We start from the raw sequence: 19,231 nt of genomic DNA, 5'->3' as shown, positions 1-19,231 counted from the left end.
TCCTAGGAAAAGGAGCAAAAAGCGGAGTTATCCAAGCTTCTTTCATGTCAAATATTTCATAGCACTTCCTGTTTGTAAGAACTGGACTTAATGAGAAAGGAAGGGGCTTATGGGTTCCAAAGATCCAGAGTTTGTTTCACTCAGAGCATCGATTCTATATTATAAACTACATTGTAGAAAACCATACATGATGATTACAGAGCAGTTTTCCCCAACCCAAAGGAGATAAGGGAAGAATCAGATGTCTAGAAGGAATTGATTTGGAAGAAAACATGACAAGATTACACAAAGGCCTCTGAGAAGTGTCCAGAACTCTGGACACAAATTTGGAATCTAAAGAGATCCCAGAGCAGGCGGGACTATAGCTTAGCTTCCCAAGATGTAACTTGGGAAGGAGTTTTAGAGCAAGTCTCCAACACAACACCTGAAAAATGGGAAAGAAGATCTAAAAAAGTTGTTTATACAAAATGTACCCATGAACATAGAAGTGATACAAGCAAGAGAGAAGCAAGAACATGTAGACTCTGAGACCAGAGGCCATGGGTGAAACATAGCATCAGTAACAGATGTCAAGGCACTACAACAGGGATCAGACAGATGAACTACAGCTTCTTGGATGTCAGCAAGTTCAGAAAACATCACTTGGATCAAAAACCCCTACTCAATGCCAGAATGATGCAAAAGCAACAACATTCCTCCCAACACAGATTATTCCAGAAGAGGAGGAAGGAGAGGAAGGGAACAGTAAACCAACTGACTATTTAACTTGATTTGACCACACATAAATTGTAAATAACTGAGACATCTTGAATTGCTCAGATTATCTTTCTTCCATCTTCTAAAGGGAAGTTGTAGAACTGAGTTAATTTCATTCATAGAGACATAAACATTATTAGAATTTTGAACACTTAGGTTAGTGATTGTAAAACTTTATGTTACATGTGAGGGCTTGCTGAAATTCCCAGGAACATTCCTGCAAAACATACTTGCACCATGAACTAATGCAAACCTTAGACAAGAATTAGAGCAAGTCAGAACCACGATGCTGTGAGAGAACTGTATACAGAAAACAAAAGCTTTGAACCCCAAACTGTGAAATTAATTTCACTGAGAATATATTGATTGCCAGCAGAGGAATAAAATGGAGTGACAGAGTTATGTTTAAGGCTATCAGCTCTATTCTAAAATGCAAAAGAAATACTCAGAGGGAAGGCTGATTCTAGGAGTTCCAACGTAGGCCATAAATGTAACAAGGCCCTATGTTCAAACTGTGAGGAGAAGACCCTGGAGAGTGGAAACACCATGATGATGCAAGAGCCAAGCATTGGTAAATGTCCATCAGCTTCAGCTTCCAGGACATAGTGATGGGACCATCACTACTCCAGGGAACCAGTGGACACCACGCGACATTTAGATTGGGGTCCTGTCCATAATTTCCTACAGCCCTAAGAAGAGACTACCCTTAGTTATCCCAGTTTTAGGAAGGCTTTTCTGTAGTACTGACTACTTTTCAGTCATTCTTAAGTTCTTAATGGTCTCAAGACTCTATTGACTGAATAAACAGTATTCATTGCCTCAAGGAAGGGTGATGGGGCAGATCCAATTTAGAGCAAAAAGACTCCATTTCATTTTAAGTTTGAAAGTACTTTAAAAATCCAGAGCAAGGCAAGAAGAAAGGTAAATTCACAAGGGCCATGCCTAGAAACTCAGGATGGTGGGAAATAGATTCAGGGAAATCCCAGAACATAAAAGCAATAGTTTGGCCTCTTTAGGTGAAGCCCACAGCACTTCAAATGTTCTAAAGAAGCTTTAAATCCAACATAGAATAATACGTTGTTAACTAAGAATGGTTGAATTGTTAGTTAACAATTGGACTTTTGAGGTCCTGACCTGAGTGTGGTGTGGGACAGCCACTGGGGGCTTGCACTGAGAGAACTGGTGAACTAAAAGAAACCTCATGTTTAGAACAGGAAGATAAAGAAACCAGGGTCTAACTACTGGAGGTTCTTGGAGGGTAGTGGATACACCAGATGCTCAAGTCCAGGCAGGGCCAGTTATAATTTGCTGGACCAAATGAGCACAGAGGATAATAACACTTGGGTCAGATGACCCATCCCTAGGCTAGAATAATATTTTTAATAGTCCCTTCTTCAACTCCTTCCTGACCCAAGTTTTAGTTCAACCCCAAGAGAAAATGAGGGAGAATCATGAACTGACTGATTTAAAACCTTAAATTGACCACATTCAATTCAAGAAATTACTGAATGAACGTGAATTGGCAATACAAAAACATCTACCATCAGAGAGACTGGAGTTTCTTAAGTTTAAGTAGTTTCAGTTATAATGGGAAAAAGAAAGCATTTTTATTTTTTATATCCAGATTTTGGGACTATGAAAATTAAACTCAATATATATGGTAAGAGTGACAGATACATAGCAAACATTTAATAAATTATTGCTATTGAGTATTATTATATCTCTCCACTTTTATTTGAACTTTATGCTTTGGTGCCATCAACTTTTAGGCCTTAGGACCCTTCCATTAAAGCAAATACCTTAAAAATGTCCTGTTAGTTTATCAGGCGGCACAAAAGTCCTGACAAATAAAATCTGTGGCTCTTAGGAAAGTGATGTAATTATGGGAATTTGGAGAAGTGGAAGGGTAAAGATAAGGACTGAGGTTTGAGAGGGGATCATTCTAGAAAAATGTATCTAGTTTGTAATTTTGCCTGGAAAGGAAAACAAGCTCATCTGGACCCCAGTCACAAATGACTTGTTTGTACCAGGATGACATTTAAATAATTGATAATGAGAAACTTAGCTTAATATTCCTGCCAACCAGGCTGTATTGAGAAACCAAATTTTTAAACTGCCTGGTAAATCTGGGATCAGAGTAAATGCTTTGGGTGGTCTTGCAGGTTATTTCCATCACATTGTAGGAGCCCCATGTACTGCTTTTCTCTCCATTAAAGGGCTGTCCCAGAGCACCAATTTATATTCCAAAGTCAGGCCACCCTCTTTCTTAGTAAATACTAACAAAAATGAAACATTCTTCCCCTATTAATTTCTTCTTTCTATTCTTTAGGAGTGCTACCACTCCAGTTTGTGTTTGTTCACCCCATCCTTTTCCTTTCAACACACATTTTTTAACAGATTGCAAAGTAATTATACATTATTATTTATTCCTAATATTCTTGGTTGGCCACTTTACCAGCATATAAGGAGCTATCGTTATTCTTCATGTCATTACCGTAATGATTCTGAATCACAGTGACAGAAGTTACATCTGTCAAGCCTATTGTCTGATTCACATATTTATAAGCTTCAATCATTTCCTAGTCAAAATTTCTTACTGTTTCCTTTGACTTTCTCCTAGATTTGGGGAACCTTCTTAGTTTGGGGCTTGTATGGCTTTGTCTATTGACTGTAAATGCCTAATCACATTTTATTTTTATCCAGTGGAATTACAAGTTTCAATGTAAATGGTGATATGAAAATGCCCCCAAAATAACATTTTTTCATGTTATCAACACATACCCATCAGAATTATTAATCTTCACTCTTCAATCTTCTCTTTGACCCTAAAGCAAATTCTCTATCCATACTTATAATTACTTAAATGAGTTTATATCCAAATAACTAATTGTAAATAAACCCACCAGCTGTTTTAAATCCTAAAATTAGTAATCAGAGACTGAGCACTACTATTTGTATTATATTATAACTGATGAATAATGATAGCAGGAGTTTTTTTTTCTTTAATTCAAGGAAACAAAGCCATCTTATTTAAAATATTAATGTTACATCTATTAGTGTGAGCCTTTTCATGTATATTTAGGTGAGAAGAATTCCTTCAACATATATTAAAGACTTACTCATTAATTCACTCAATAATTTAATCAGAAGGTATTTATTGAGTGCCAACAACATTCTAGGCATGCTTCTATGCAATGTGAATACATTAGTTAAACAAAACAGACAAAAATATCTGTCCTTCCTGAGGTTACAACCTAGAAAGGAATGGTCAGGAGGATGGTTTTAAAATGTATTTTCCAAGACTGTAAATTATAGCATATTGTATGCTAAAAGGAATGTTCAATAAAGAAGGAAAACTTGGTGGTGCAGAAGTGAGGAAACAATTACTGGAGCAAAATACATAAGTGAGTGAGAAAAGAAGGAATTTAATGCCAAAGGTGGAGGAGTTTGCTTTGGATAGTAGCATTATGGTTTTTCCATGATATCAAGAGAGAGGGCGGAGCTGAAAGGAGATGGGTAGCTGGGGTTGTGAAATATATATGTGACACTTTACTCCTAAGGGCTTCTGTTTTCTCAGGGGGAGATAGAAAATTAAATACAAACGAATAAATTATGTTTACTGTTGATATCCTATATAATAAAAGCCTAATATGCAAATTGACCTAATGGTGCAATGACTGGTAGAATGACCAGTCGCTATGACACACACTGACCATCAAAGGGCAGATGCTCAATGCAGGAGCTGCCCCTAGCCCACATGCCCCAGGCCAGCCAATGTGGGTACCAGTGGGGGGGGGGCCCCGATCGCCCTGCCGGTTGCCCCACAGATCAGCCCTGATCACCGGCCAGGCCTAGGGACCCTATCCATGCACAAATTTTATGCATTGGGCCTCTAGTTGATATATAAAGAAAAATAAAGCAGGGAATGGAGATGGATGAAGTGGAGAAGTGGTTGCTATTTTTTAAAAGGTTGCCTGGGAAGGCCTAACTGACTTGATAAACAGACACCAGAAGGTGAGGAAATGCAACAGATGCAGACTTAATGGCAGAACAAACCAGGCAGAGATGCATAGCTCTGGGGCAGTGTGACTTGGTGTGCTCAGGAACTATGAGAAGCTCTGAATGGGTGGAAAACTGTGATGGAGAAGAACGATATGTGGGATATGGAGAGTTGACAGTGGAGAAGAAGGAATTGCTATTTACTGAGATGAAGAAGACTATAAGGAATAGAGTAAGGGTCAGGGTGAGCATGGGTAAGATCTCCAGTTCAGTTTTAGACAGGTTAACTTTAGGTGCCCATTACACATATGAATGTACAACTATAGAGTAGGTAGTGGATATATAAATATGGAGTTAAGGGCACCTTAAGTTACACATTTGAGGATTATTATCATGTAAATGACATTTAAGGCCATCAAGATTGGATGAGATCACTATGGGAGAGGCTGGAGATAGTTAGGAAATCCAACAATGAACATGGGCACTCAACACTGGAAAACTGGGGTTGGGGGAAGAGAAGAAAGGATGAGAGAATGTGGTGTTGTGGAAGGCAAGGGAAAATATATTTCAAGGAGAAGATAGTTAAACTATCTCTTTAACTGTCAGTGTTAGTGTTAAACTTCATCTTCTTGACCTATCTGTGCCAAGTACTGCTGATAGGTCACGAAGATGAAGACTGAGCAGTTACTAATAGATTTAAGCACTAGATGTAATTGTTGTTGACCTTAACAAATGCAGTTTTAGATGAGTGGTGGGGATAAAAGTCTTATTGAATTGGTTTCAAGAGAGGAGAAATTGAGTACAGAGAAAAAATAGAGCACTTCTTGGCAGATTTTCGTTATAGCAAAGAATAGATAAGTGGGGTGGGAGCTGGAGGAGACTGAGTGGTCAGGAGAATAGTTTTAAAATGTATTTTCTAAGACTGTGTAAATTATAGCATATTGTGTGCTAAAAGGAATGTTTAGTAGGAAAGGAAAACGTGGTGATGCAGAAGTGAGGAAACAATTACTGGAGCAAAATACATAAGTGAGTGAGAAAAGAAGGAATTTAATGCCAAAGGTGGAGGAGCTGGCTTTGGATAGTAGGGTTATGGTTTTTCTATGATATCAAGAGGGAGGGCAGAGCTGAAAGGAGGCGGGTAGCTGGGGTGTGAAACATATATGTGACACTTTACTCCTGAGGGCTTCTGTTTCCTCAGGGAAAGAGGAATCAAGGCTATCCCTGGAAAAATGAAGATGGAAGACCAGGTATTGGACCTGGAAATGTCCAAGGATTGTTGGCCAGTACTTACATCCCAAAGGAACATTTTGGAATTCAGATTGCTTGGAAAATTATTTCCAGAGTATTAAAAAGTGTCTTGGAAAAACCTGATGACTAAATATTGTAGGGAAACATTATATACTATGTTGGCTCTGTTTTCTAGAGCAACAATGTCAATTAACAGGTTAATAGCTACTTCAGAATCTTCTTCTTCAAAAAAAGGTGTTTATCATTGTGTAACCAAATTTTCCCCAAAAGTTTGAGAGCATAGAACTCTTTGTGTAGCATTACCTATTGGCATCCTCCAGAATACCAAAGGTGTCCATTCATTCCCCAAGAGCGACTCTGCATTTGCCACTATCCCATCTATAAGGGGCAACCACTGAACTAGATGCAAAACATAAGAGACTTTAAACCATCATAGAAGTGCTAATCTTTTCCCAAAGTTCCTCATTCATGAGCCATAAATTCAGTCTAAAGGGAAAAACAATATGCTGGGACCCAGGAACTCAGACCAGACATGCACAGGGTAGGCGATTTTGGCAAGTCTTCAACTCTAAAGTATCTAAATCAGCGGTTCTCAACCTGTGGGTCGCGACCCCTTTGGGGGTCGAATGACCCTTTCACAGGGGTCACCTAAGACCATCGGAAAACACATATATAATTACATATTGTTTTGTGATTAATCACTATGCTTTAATTATGTTCAATTTGTAACAATGAAATTGTGGGTCACCACAACATGAAGAACTGTATTAAAGGGTTGCGGCATTAGGAAGGTTGAGAACCACTGCTCTAAATGTTCACGAACAAGTTCCCTCCACCAGAGGTGGGCACAGAATACACAGTGATTAAGAGTATTTGTCTGAAGTCCATCAACCTAGGAGCAAATCTCAGCTCCAGCTCCTACTAGCTGTGTTACCTTGGAAACAAGTTAACGTCCATGGAGCTCAGTTTTCTTCTTTGTAAAAAATAGAAGATATCACCTACCTCACTGGCTATTGTGAGGATTGAATGAGAAAAAAAGAAAACACATCAAACACTTAGCACATTGATTTTTACACGTATATTGTAACATGAGAATGCAATAGCAGATAGGGAGCAGTGCTTGTCTAAATTAAAAGTTCTATGAAATTGTAAAGCAGCATTAGTTCTTTATTAACAGTGTGGCAAAGGAAATTCAATTTTAAAATGTTCTTAAACAAAAACATATAACACAGACAGATTTGGCTCTTAAAAGGAAGGAGCCAATCTCTTGCTCCTTACCAATATCCCTAATCTGATTTTTCCCAGTGTTTTGATAACAGTCTACATCAGAGGCTTATCAAACTTGTACTGCATTATTGCAGAAAGGAATGGCTTTTCTGCTGGGGATAATAATAGTAATAAAATAATATTATTTTATATCTGTGGTCTAGCGTTTCCTTTACAAGCAGGTATTACTCCGGATGGGAAAATAAAGGTTACAGAAGGGTTAATTGACTAGTGAAGGTCAACAATATGGCCCAATCGTTCTGCTCATAGAGCAGTGGGTAAGTCTGTATTTATGACATGTTTATAACTCTATGGTTAAGATATTCACCTAATATTTTTTATTCAAAGGCCTCTGGCCATTTAAACCTCTCTCCCTTTAACTTAAATGTGTCTTGCTAGCTATTAATGTCCTTTAAGTACCTGCTTTATGCTCCCTTTAAGATTTGGACCTACCAATTTTCAAGAAGTTCTACTTTGACAAAATTTCAAGCTAATTACAGCATTTTTAAAAAACATGTTCAAGTTAAAAATAAAGCCTTTTTTATGTTTGAAATTTCAAATAATTAAGTTTGCTTGCTTATTATAAAAGGATAATTTGTAGGCTTTGTGATGCCAAGACTCAGAAATACACCACATTTTGCAGGTAGGCTTCACATGTGTTTGAGTATGTCTGCTCTCAACCTCAGAGACTGATGCAAGACCTAAAGTCTAGAGTTTATTGCCAAATCCATAGAGAGTTGCCTATCTCCTTTCTAACTTTGATGCTTCTAGGTAAAATGGCAAAATATTTCTCTGCTCCTTGATTACATGTTACTAAATAGAAGTAATATTTATAAGTATTTGGGGGGTTAAATTATATAAATATGCTTATTGGTACATGATTGTAAGAGATACAGATCCCAAATGTGGATGTGCATGAACGGACACAAGTCAACACACGTGCACAAAAAGAGACAGAATTACACATGGTGTGCATCTAGATTTTCACAGCAGACCCAGCCATATGTTTCTTGTCTAGGCGGCTGCCCAGGGAACTCATGCATGTGGATAACAGTTCTACAGGCAAGAAGCCATGTAAACAATGAGCATAACTCATAATGAAACAAAGAGGCATGCTAATAGCAAGTTGTATCATTATAAAACACTATATATATGTATATATATTCAGAAAGAAAGGGAGAGGGAGAGAGAGATAGAAACATCAATGATGAGAAAGAATTGTTGATTAGCTGCCTCCTGCACACCTCACTCTGGGGTCCCTGACCGGAATTGCACCGTGACCTCCTGGTTCATAGGTCGACACTCAACCACTGAGCCACACTGATTAGGCTCAATCAAGCTTTTTAAAATGAGTAATTCTGATAAATTAATAAATGATAAATTAATATAATCATCCCAGTGTAAAAATAAACAGATATTTGATCATGAAGGATTCATAGCATTTTGCACTGTAAGATGGGACAGTCACATCCTCTCCCTGACTTTTGTCTGCACTTACCTTTATTGTAACGTCTCTGGAGTTAGCCAGGACAGTCCCAATCACCTTGCCTAATAAACAGTGGTTAAAGTCTATGAAATAGTTTGTTGATTTTGTCTTTGCAATAGGAAAGAACTGCGTTCAGCTTCAAAGAAATAAAGAATGAAACTTAAATTTTTTTCCATTTTATGAAATAAATAGAATGTATACTTTCTGCTTAGTTTGGGTGTGGGGTGGGTAGTTTAATAAAGCTACAGAATTTCATTCATGTAAGAAAATTTTTATGTGTTAAACGTAAGCCTTATGTTTCACTTGACGTTTTCTTCTGAGAAAATATAGTCACTCTGTTTAATTCAATGAGAAAAATATTTAATAATTAATGAGGATTTGTGGAATTGAAAATTGTAAGCAAGACAGTATTTCAATAGAACCGCTCTAAAATAACTAAATAGACTTCCTCTGTTGTGTTTACCCTTTCTACAGCACCTATCATCTTAATACTTAGGCATGAAAACATCAGGCATAATGTGAAGATGAAAATATAATGATTCCATCTACTTTTTCTCTCTCAGTGAATTAAAATATAGACAGTGTTCAGCTATACATTTATTCCCCTATGTTACACTGTTTAGCTTCTGGGACTAAAGAATGACTTTCATACAATAAATATGTAGTGATTGATTTAAAAGAAATATGAAAGCGTGACATTGTATTTTAATTAAAAAAAATCAGTCAGTAGTTTATTTAAATGCAAATATCTAGATATACAGCAGGTCTTCAAATAACATCATTTCACTCAATGTCATTTTGTTATGTTAATGGATGTCACAGGAATTTAACTCTTGTTTATATCAATTATCCCCTAGTAAAATTTCCATTACACATCATTTCGCTTAAAGTCTCAAAACCTATTGCTGATATTAGTAAGGAAATATAGTTGTAAGTTGTAAGAATAGTTAATGGCCATGCAGTGAATTTTTCTTGTTCTGGTTTCATTCTCATTTTTGAAGAAAACTTTTCTCTAGCCATGGTCTTGTGATAACCTGTTGAGTTTCTAATACCCATACTATTGAGGTTATTCATCTCTTTCTCACCAATAAATATATGGAAATGTGTTATATTATAACAATTAATGACACATTGTACAAAATCCTTATAATTGTAGTTTTGAAGATAAAGTGGTATCAAGGAGTCAGATGCCTCAGGGTCCTCATCTATGCAATGGGAATTGTACTCATTCTGAAATATTTATTGATTGCCAGCTGCATGCTAGACACTTTCCACACATTGGGCTGCAGCAGTGAACATGAGAGAAAAATTGGTCCTTGTGGAAATCCTACTGTAGTGGAGGCAGGCTGCACATAGATAATAAGCAACAATATAAAAAGCAAAATAGATAGTATATTAGATGGGAATGTCAATCAATGTCACTGGGGCCAGTTCAACACCAACAGGAATCCCGAGTTTGGGATGCAGTGAAAAAGGAAATTTTATTTAGTGCAAACAACTCAACAATGACATAGCACTGCTGTGAAAACAGCACAACTGTAGAAGAGCTCTGGGGCCAGGTGGCCCTGGGGCCAGGCCTCTCTCTAGCTAGACAGCTGTGCTCGGGAGAGACATTTTCCTGTTTCAGCTCAACCAAGAACACACAGTCTTCTATCTTCCATGGAAAAAGGAAGTGTGCTTCCCAAGCCCCAATGGAGTCCCCACCTCTGGTCCCTGATTGGTCTGTCCTCATACAAATGAAGACTCCAAATCTTCAAAGACTGATTGATCCAAAAAGCACTGTCCTGATTGGTCAGAATAGACCTGCTGTGATTGGCCAGAGCTGTGCAGCTCTGACTGGATGGAGAAAGCCTCAATCCTATTGGTTGAAATAGGATTCTAGAAACTCCTTTATAAGGGCTGGCTCAGATGGCAGAAACACAGTGAAGGCAGGCAGGTTAGCTCAGAGGCAGGTAGTCGAGTGAGGCGCTTCTCCATTAGGCTCAGCTTTTAAAAATTCGAGTCCAGTTAGCCACCAGGAGCCCTTCTTAGTATCTTTTTTCCCTCCCTCAGAGTTCATAGTAATAGGTGTTATATAGAAAACTATTAAAGTGAAGAAGTCTCAGAGTGCTTGTGGGACTCCTAATAGTTTGGCAAGACTCACACTGAGGAGATGAAAACAGTATAGATTCCTAGGATTCTTGTGAAGATTAAATGGATTATGTGCAAAATACTTTGAATAGTGTGGCACATAGTAATGGGTTAATAAATGTCAGTTTATAAAAGAAGGAGTGAAATGTCAGTTTACAAATTTAGGGTTGTTTTGAGAAAGATGTTTGTTTGCCCTGCAGTGACCTTCCTTCATTAGCCAAGGCCATTTTTATCTGGAATTGAGAATGAAATTGTATTTCAATTCCACATAAATGTTTCAAAAGCTAATTTGTGTACTGGATAAAAATTAAAAAAAACCTGGCAAACCTAAGTTTTCATGGGTAAATTATCTATAAATTGTCCCTGTCTTTAAAAGAGAGAAAGAGAGAGAATGAAGATGAGGATGAGAAGGAGGAGGAGCAAAGGAAGGGAGAAAGGGAAAGAGGGAAGCAGGGAGGGAGGGAGCAATAAAAGAAGAAAGGAAGGAAGGAAGAAAAATTCTTTAATAAGAGTCTTAAGGATAAAATTTCTTTTTAATTCATAGATATAGTTTAAACTATTTAACTTTATATGTATTCTAACTTGGAAGATAGGTCAGTTAAACAGATGCAAGCCAATTCTAGGAAAATACTGATTCCTGCTAATTGAATTAACTTGATCTAAACATTTTATTAAACTACTCTATAAAAACCTTATATATATTTATCTAGATTATTTTTCTTGACAAACAGTTCTATTATTTTAGTAGGTGACTATATTTAGGTATTTTTAATGGTGAACAAACAAGTTATTTGTATTAAAGAAGCTAATGGTTCTAGCTAACACACACACACACACACACAATAATTATAGGGCATCCACAATGTGGCAGACAATTTGGAAGTTTTCACTTTCCATCAAAAAGTTTTGAGGACTTGTAAGTTGGCTGCTGATTAGATACTGGTGGGATAACTGAAAGTGGTTAGACACAATTCTTGCCAAGTTTCATAGAGCTTACAGTATTATAGAGGAAGGAATATAATATATCATTAGTTCTTCACATCCCTATAAAGAAGGTGCCATTCCAGTTGTACAGGGAGGGAAATTCAAACCAAGAAAAATTAAGCTATCAAGGGATGGAACCGAAATCACTTTGGGACTTTTGTTTCACAGGTGCCAGTTCTTACACTGCTGGCTCACTAATATCCAAATATAAAATAGAAATGAAGTTTATACTTACCTTCTGATAGCAATCTGCTTATCAAACTTAAAAAATTAATGTTCACTTGTCAAAGACATGAAAAGTGATGGAGTGGAAAGATGAGCCATAACCAGACTATGAAACTGGGTGAAGCTAAGCTGATATTCACACTTTGAGTTCGCTAAATCTCTCATGAATTAATCTAAAACTGACTATATTATGGTTTGTATACTTTGATGAAATTTTTTACCACATTGTGCAGAGAAGAGCATGTTAAAAAACATCACAAAAATTTTTTTTTGGAGTTTATAAATTAATGTCCTTACAATGATTGTACCAATAACTTGTAAGCCTATGCTTTTCTTTTTCTAGTTGGCCACCAGCAAGAATACAATATAGAGCCTCAGTAATCTAAGACTAAAACATTATTAAAAATTACACAGCAAAAAGGCAGACACTCTCAAATTCCATCTAAGGTGCCCTTCTCCATGTACACTTTCCTGTGATTGGTCCTCAGGAAACCATTCTGGCGAATGAGACATAAGCAGATGATATGGGTGTGGTTTCTGAAAACCTTTTTAAAAGGAATAGACTTGAGCTTTATCTTTAGCCTTTTTCCCTTTTCTTAATGTTGAGGTGGGGGGAAAAAGTTACATTTTAAGAAGGGGAGCAGAAAAAGAAAATGAGCTTGGGGCCCAGGACAACAGAGAGCAGCTACATAGTCTTGGTCTGTGGTTGCCTACCTTTGAATTTCTTGTTCCATTGCGGGGAAGGCAATACAGAAAATATGTATCTTAAACAGGTATTAGTCAGGTTTTCCGTTGTTTGAAGATGAAAGCAAAGCATTACTAATCAATACAGTGATCTTCCTTTCTCCCTTCCTCCTTTCCTCTCTCTCCCCATTTTCATTTCATGTTATTTTATTCCTAAGTTTTGAACTAGGTTTTAATTCTCCTTTTCTATTCTTCTCTAGCAGCTATTTAATTTGTTATTTTAGCTTGCAGTATGGTAGAATTAATGATCTATTTGTATGACTCCCAAATTTATCAAAAGCAAATTCCTAAATTTCATACTTTTAAGAACCTTTTTTTCTGTTATTTCCGACACTTGAAATATGAGAAAAAGGATTTCTGATTTTCTCTTTCTCGTACCCCTTCCTCAAAATTATGAGTTGTTAGTTTTAGAGTCTAAATTTGTAATGTCTTTCACAGCTGTTCCAGTGTTCATTTCCTATTGTAGCCAGATTCTCATCCTATCAGCCAGCCTGTGGCAAGATCAGTTCAATTCATGTCACATTGACATTCCTGGAGTAGAGTCCAACCTTCCTAATAAGAGAATTAAAATTCAAGCTATTCTTGTTTACCAATTTAAAGTGTTTTGTGTTCTTTTTTTTTTTTTCTCAAAGTAAGAACACAGGAACTAGCACTCTCACATTTGATGGTGTCATAGTAAACTGGTAAAATACTTCTGAAAAATAACCTGGCAGTATGTTTCTAAAACAGTAAAAATAAACTCATAATCTTTGTTTCAGTAACACAACTTAGGGGAAGTTATCTAAAAGAAATCTTTTTTAAAAGAAAGAAGCTAAGATGTTCACTATAATGTGTGAAAAATTGCAAAAATTTCAGAACACTCTAATACAGGGATAATAATTAAATATATAATAGCAGTTAACTATTAGGGTAAAATGATTGTGAAGACTTTATGTCAAGATAAAAAACATGAATAAAATTACAATAAAATGATAAACCCCAGGTCAGAAAATAGTTACCTGTGGAGGGACAGGAGAATGATGAGACTCAGTTGGCCACAGTGTGGGACTTAGAATTGGAAATACCCCATTTCTTAAGCAAGGGACAGGTCCCAGGGGCACACCGTAACATGAACATGATATATATTACCTTACATGCACAAGGATTTCACCAAAAATGTCTTATTAAATTGTTTTACTGAAAAACAAAAATTTAAAAAATCCAAGACAAGCTATAGTTCAAATCTGATATATCTTGACTTGTTATATTTAAACATTATATTTATTTTTATTACATTATAACTCCAATTTTAGCCATCTAAAAACTTGCACATTACCATTAAACAAAACAAATTTGCTATGAATTTTCCCTCTGGTATTGAATTTTTAATTTTTTTTAATTTAATACAATATAATTCTAAAGAATGGACAGCAATATAATTGATCAAATTATTTAAAAATATTTCATTTTTCAACCAGTTTACATCCAATACTATTTTGCACTAGTTTCAAATGTACAGCAAGTTTGTCGGAAAACCATGTACTCTATAGAGTGGTTCCCCTGCTGCCCCAAGCACCCCTCTGGCCCCATACCCCATTATCTGGACATTATTGACTATATTCTCCATGTGGCAATCCACACAGCTGTGGCTATCCTGCCACTACCAATTTGTACTGCGTAATCCCTTCACCTTTTTCACTGAGACCCCCAAAGCCCCTCTCTCCAGACAGCTGGTCTGTTTCTGTTTTTGTTTGTTTATTAGATCCCCCATATAAGTGAAATCATATGGTATTTTCTTTTCTCTGACTGGTTTATTTCACTTAGCATATTACCCCCTAGGTCCATCTAGGCTGTCACCAAAGGGAAGATTTCCTTCTTTTTTATGTATTCCATTGTGTAAATGTACCATAGCTTTTTTTATTCACTCATCTACTGATAGACACTTAGCTTGCTTCCAAATCTTGGCTTTTGTAAATAACTCTGCAATAAACATAGGGTGATATACAGGGTGGGGCAATGTGAATTATATTTAGATATTTTGAAACATTAATATATACAGGATGGGGTAAAAGTAGGTTTACAGTTGTGAGTATGCGAAACACAGTTTTTTCTTGTATTATTATTTATTAATTGTTGTATTATTTTCCATGTGAACAACTGTAATCTGACTTTTGCCCCACCCTATATTCTTTTGAATTAGTGTTTTGGGTTTCTTTGGATATGGTCCCAGAATTGGAATCACTGGGTCATAAGGCAATTTCATTTTTAATTTTTTTGAGGAACCTCCACACTGTTCATTTAATGATTTTAAATGATTAAATATGATAGGGACAATGACATTAGGTAAAAATGCTCCGAATCAGATATATTCTTGTTTGTAAAAACTTCTAATGTAAAAGAAATTTGCTTGAGGAATGTTGCCAAATCAATGTTCAAAAGATATTTCCTGACACATTTGAGTTTTGCTTATTTTCAATGCATGCACCCAAATAGAATAGGTTCTCTATTACATTGCACTTTAATATCATTCCAATTTTAAATAATCATTTAATTGTTCAACAAGCATTCATCCATCACATACTATGTGCAAAAGTGTGAGGGGTAAAAGGTAGGCTAAATAAATGGCTATGATGCAGCTCTTATTCTCAAAGGGTTACTTGTGATAGGGGAGCCAATAATGTATAATGAAAGCAGAATGGTGTTAAATACCTTAAGAATAAGTAAGGGAATTACCATTTGGTGGGAAATATTTAAATAGGTGAAAAATTGAGAATCAGAAAAAAAGATGAAAAACCAGAGGGTCAGTGGTTGAGGCACTCTTTCCATTATACCAAAATAAGCTCTAAGAAAGGGAAAGATGATTTTTTTGGTGAGGGGATGGTATATATATACACATGTTTATGAGTATCATGGAGGCATTTTTAGGAAAATTCCATAGGAAGAAATAGAGAAGGACCATCAAGTAAAGGTATCTGGGATGGATGGGGCATGGCAAGGTGTCTACATGGGCTGGAAGGAGAAGTATGAAGCATGTGAACCTACATGGAGCCCTTAATGTCATGGCATTGTATTAAAACTAATTTGTGCCACTTTGGGTTTTTTATAATTAAGGTTTTGCTGTAGGAGAGGTGGAATAAATGTGAGAGAAGGAGGGGCCAGAGAAATGGGGAGGGGATGTGGTGGTAGGTTCAGGAGACTTTAATGAAAGTACTATGCAGGATCTTGGAAAAGCGACACTTCTGTGGGTGTGATGAAGATATTTAAGCTAGAAGGACCAAAAACTGTATTGATTATAACAAAACAAAGTCATGAAAAGTCATTTTCCCTCTAATTTCCAGATAGCACCTAATTCAAATCAAAACGTTGTTTGCCATGTAATCATGTAATATCACCAGCTGTTTGCATTTGTCGTAGGCTTTTACATGCCTTTCTCATACTTAAACAGGAAAATCCCCTCTTGCTGCACACTATTGCCAAAACATGACACATGAAAAAAAATAGGCAATAAAAACCTAATAGTACATATTCACTTTTGGCCCTAGGAAAAATCAGGATTATATTTTTTAATTTATTTAAAGTTCTGGGAATCACTTTTATTTTCACTTCTAGTCAGTTCTAATCTTTCAACACAGCTTTTATTTCTGAAAATGGACTCCATTTCCCCTGACCCCTGCCCAGAGTTATATTGGTGTTAAATCATCCATGCAATTTTTAACATCACTAATCCAAAGGCTTAAAAACTTTACATGTACAGATACTGAAGAGAGTCTTTACTTTAGAGAGACCAGGGTTTGGTACAGGTAATACTCTTAATACTGTAAAAGATTTTTCTACCACTGACACTATTTTTTTTTTTTTAAGAGTATGACTACTGACTGGTAAAGTATACAAAGATCTGACACAAAGTTTTTTGGGTAGGTAACATTTAGTATTACATTAACACTTAAAATGGCTAGTTGTAATGTTTTGCTATATCATTGACATTGGAGTAGACATTATTTGCTTTGGAGGTGCTTGTATATGTTCTCCTCTTTTCTGGACAATCTGTTAGGTAAAAGAAGTCCAATAAATGTACCATTTATAAGAAACTCAGAATACCAACCTCTTTGCTAATTCAATCTTTTTGTATTTGCAATAATAATGACTAAGTAAATGAAGTATATAAAGTTAGGGAAATGGCCTATCTTTACCCAAAAATCAATTTGGTTTTAAATAGAATGGAAGTTTCAGATATAATTGGATTCAGCTACTTTCAACACAGAAATTTTATGATTCTGTATTTTCAACATATTCTTTTAGGTGGTCAGGTTTATAAATTCTTGGTAAAATAATTTTGCCATTTCCTGATTTACATTTTCTGATTTTTCACATGCCTGCACACACATACAAATAGAGGAAAAAGAATCAAACATAAAGATATGCACAAATTTTTGCTAGGGTATGTGTACTTTTTCCTACCTTCTCCTCTTGTGTTCACTCCTTAGTTTGTTTAAAGCTAAGTTCTATACGGATAGAACTATATGAACTGAATTGGAAATACATGCCTTTACACAGGCACACATACCCATACATAATTTCCCCCAGTACACCAACTTCCAATATACAGATACTTCTTTATTCTTTCATTGGTTTTGGTCTTCCATCCCCATCCCCACTGGACACAATGAAGTGATTCTCACTTTTAAATATGTATTTTCTTTCTCTTGTTCTTTATATTGAGGAGTTGCCTTAATTGACATTTGTATTCTTTTTAAAAATCTGCAAGTATTTTTCTTCCCCTAATACTGATGTATTTCCTTCTTTTAACCACACTATTCAGATTCTAGATATTAACTTTGACCTACCCCTCTGGAATAGATTCTTGTACTTTATTTTCTATCTTTCATCATTCAATTTACATATGCAGTGCTGTTGCCATAGGCAGAGAGTGCAATTTGGAACGTTTTTCAATGTGCAGAAGCCATTGGTACAGAATGTATTTATGGCCCTAACCGGTTTGGCTCAGTGGTTAGAACGTGGACTTGCAGACTGAAGGGTCCCAGGTTTGATTCAGGTCAAGGGCATGTACCTTGGTTGTGGGCACATCCCCAGTAGGGGGTGTACAGGAGGCAGCTGATCGATGTTTCTCTCTCATAGATGCGTCTCTCTCATCGATGTTTCTAACTCTCTATCCCTCACCCTTCCTCTCTGTAAAAAATCAATAAAATATATATTTTTAAAAGGAATATATTTATGGTCAGCCCACCACCTCTCTCTCTCTCTCTCTCTCTCTCTCTCTCTCTCTCTCTCTCTCAGAAAGCTGTTATACAAGAGCTGTCAGGATGACATTTCTTAGAGTCCTTCCACTTTTACAGTTAAACTCACTTCCATCACTCTCTGCTTCTCTCCGCCACACCTATAGGGAAGCATTACAGTGTTTCTAGTAGAGGCAAGTTTTTCGTTTAAATATTGTGCATTTGTTGATATTCTACCGTTTTCAAACTTGTCTTTTCATGTCGTTTCTAACCCGATGTAATGGAGCTTAAAGGACTGTTTACCGGTGCCCAGGATCAGCCCAGAGGGTGGGGTCCAGAGCTGCTTGTCCCTGAACAGAGAGAGACCCAGGCCCCAGCGACACACCCCCTTAGCCTCCAGGTTCCATTTGCCTTCCGAGCTCCTCATTCCCTTGCCGCCCCCACGTTTTCGGATGTGGGTTTACATCGCCTTCCCGCTCCCACTGCTTTCCTCCTCTAAGGATACTTTGCCTAAGGAGTGATCCGCAGTTTTCAACATTTTCACACTTATTTGTTCTTCGAAACCCTAGGATCAGGTCAGAGACACCTTCTCTCACTCGTGTTTTATTTGTAAGACACAGGCCCACCCATTCCTCCTGGCAGGGCGAGAGGTGGGCTGTGGATTCACACCCTCCCGGCTGGACCACGTTTCTCATCGTCCTCACGTGCAGAGTGTGGCGGGAGGCAGAGAATGCACCAGGCCACACACTGCTTTTGTTTTCACTGATAACGCACTTGGCGCCTTTAGAAGTGCTTGGAAGATGCCACGCAAAATGTAAAACTAGGCGAGGCTTTTCCTGGCTGGAATTCGCTTCTTTGCTCTCATTTCCTGTTTCTCGGCCTCTCCCTTGTTTCTCTTCTTATCCCACTTCGGGTCACATCCCTGCAAATCTTCCTGCCTCCACAGAAACTTTCCCTTAGCGGCCTTCCCACCCACGGACGGTTTCCCACGCGGGGCGGACGCAGGGGAATTGTGCACGGTGTCCTGCCCGTCGGGAGCCTCAGCGCGCTCACCTAGGTTTGCAAGAAAGTGGCGCACGCAACCTCGATCGATGACCGCCCGTGTCCAGCCCATTCCCCGCATCCCGCCCGTGGCTTCCGCCCAGTCTCCTCCCAACAACCCCCCCCTCCCTTACCCCCC

The sequence above is a fragment of the Myotis brandtii genome, unplaced genomic scaffold (assembly GCF_000412655.1).
Source record: "Myotis brandtii unplaced genomic scaffold, ASM41265v1 scaffold387, whole genome shotgun sequence".
NCBI lineage: Eukaryota > Metazoa > Chordata > Mammalia > Chiroptera > Vespertilionidae > Myotis > Myotis brandtii.
The sequence above is the reverse complement of the archived record's forward strand: the minus strand, read 5'-3'. Positions refer to the sequence as shown.